Raw genomic sequence first — 2,391 nt, 5'->3', positions numbered from 1 at the left:
ACCTCAACACACACACACACACACACACACACACACACACACACACAGTCAGAGCAGTCTGAGCTATATGGTGTATGCCAAATGTATCAGACACAGAGACATGAATATGGGATTTCAGTCAAGCCCCCCAAACCCACACCAAGAACAACTGTTTACATGTATTTTGTTCCAGACCAGCTGCCTCTCTCATTATCTGTTCCTGGAGTTTGTGATACAGAAAACAGTGTATAGCCAATCAATAGCTTATGCTATTTTAGTATAAATTCTTGATAAACAACTAGGAACTGGCTCTTATATTTTCCTTAAAAACTTGTGCGGGGCACAGTGGCTCACACTTGTAATCCCAGCACTCTAGGAGCCGGAGGGGAGAGAATTACCTGAGCCTAGGGGTTCGAGACAAGCCTGGGCAACTTGATGAGATCTCTTCTCTACAAGAAATCAAAAAAATTAGCTGAGCATGGCAGTCTGCACCTGTAGTTACAGTTACTTGGAAGGCTGAGGTGGGAGGATCACCTGAGCCCAGCAGGTCGAAGCTACAGTAGCCATGACCGGTAGCCATGACCGTGTCACTGAACTCCAGGCTGCGAGACAGAGTGAGACGCCAACTCAAAAATAAAAACTCACTTGTAACTGCTGCTAATTGAAGTGTATATTCAGGACAACTTGAATCTATGCTTGTGGGTGGCTATCAAAAAGCTTTCTGAATCTTGTCACTTAAGGTTGACAAGCTAAACACTAAAATGTGCCCTTAAAGCCTGACTTGGTGGCTCATGTCTGTAATCCCAACACTTTGGAAGACCTAGGCGGGAGGATTACTTGAGCCCAGGAGTTCAAGACCAACCTGTGCAACATAGTGAGACTTCTCTACAAAAAATTAGCAAGCATGGTACTGCATGCCTATAGTCCCAGTTACGGGGGAGGCTGAGACAGAGAATTGCTTGAGGAGGCCAAGAAGTCGAGACTGCAGTGAACTGTGATTGTGCCACAGTAATCTAGCCTCGGTCAGAGTGAATCCCTACTCAAAGATAATAAATTAAAAAAGGCCCGCCGGGCTCGGTGGCTCAGCCTGTAATCCCGTGCCTTGGGAGGCTGAGGTGATGCCTTGGGAGGCTGAGGTGAGTGGATTGCCTGAGCCCGCTGGTTCGAGACCCGCCTGGGCAACTTGGTGAGACTTCATCTCTACAATAAATCAAAAAATTAGCCGGGTGTGGTAGCGTGCACCTGTAGTTCCAGCTACTTGGAAGGCTGAGGCGGAAGGATTGCCGGAGCCCATCAGGTCGAGGCTGTGGTGGCCGGGAGCGGCTACTGCACTCCAGTTTGGGCGACAGAGTGAGACTCCAACTCAAAAAAAAAAAAAGGCCAGGTGTGGTGATGCACATCTTGTAGTTCCAACTACTTGGGAGGCTGGGGTTGTGGTGATCACACCACTAGACTCCAGCCTAGGTGATAAAGTGAACCCCCAACTAAAAACAGTAAATAAAATAAAAAATAAAGGAGCTTGAGGCCAGAAGTTCAAGGCTGCAATGAGCTATGATGCCACTGCATTCCAGCCTAGGCAAGAGTGAGACCCTCCCTCTAAAAATAAAAATAAGAATAAAAAATAAAGGAGTATACAGATGTGGTAGCTCACATCTGTAATCCCAGCACTTTGGGAAGTATAGGTAGGACAATTGTTTGAAGCCAGGAATTTAAAACCAGCAGGAACAACATAGACCTTGTCTCTACAAAATAAAACACCACTTTTAGTCAGAGTTTCACCGTCACCCAAGCTAGAGTGCAGTAGCACGCTCACGGCCACTGCAGCCTCAACCTTCTGGGTTCAGGTGATCCTGCCGCTTCAGCCTTCCAAGTAGCTGGAACTACATGTGTGTGCTACCACACCCAGCTAATTTTTTGATCTATTGTACAGATGAGATCTCACCATGTTGTCCAGGCTGGTCTTGAACCCATAGGGCTTAGCTAATCCTCCCATCTCAGCCTCCTGAGTAACTGGTGCTACAGGTGCACACCACCACAATTAGCTAATTAAATTTTTTTTTTTTTGGTAGAGAGATGTCTCACTGTGTTGCCCAGACTGGTCTTGAATTCCTGGCCTCAAGCAATCCTCCTGCCTCAGCCTTCCAAAGTGCTGGGATTACAAGCGTGAACAACTGCGCTCAGTTAAAAAACACTTTTTTTTTTTAGCTGGAGCCTCATTCTGTCACCAGGCTGGAGTGCAGTGGCACGCTCACGGCCACCGCAGTCTCAATCTACTAGGCTCAAGTGATCCTTCCACCTCAGCCTTCCAAGTAGCTGGAACTACAGGCATGCGCCACCACGCCCGGCTGATTGTTTGATTTATTGTAGAGATGAGGTCTCACCAAGTTGCCCAGGCTGATCTCGAACCCGTGG

Source organism: Carlito syrichta, unplaced genomic scaffold (genome assembly GCF_000164805.1).
Source record: "Carlito syrichta isolate Samal-C Ts95f unplaced genomic scaffold, Tarsius_syrichta-2.0.1 Scaffold109801, whole genome shotgun sequence".
Lineage (NCBI taxonomy): Eukaryota > Metazoa > Chordata > Mammalia > Primates > Tarsiidae > Carlito > Carlito syrichta.
This window is presented reverse-complemented; position numbering follows the sequence as displayed.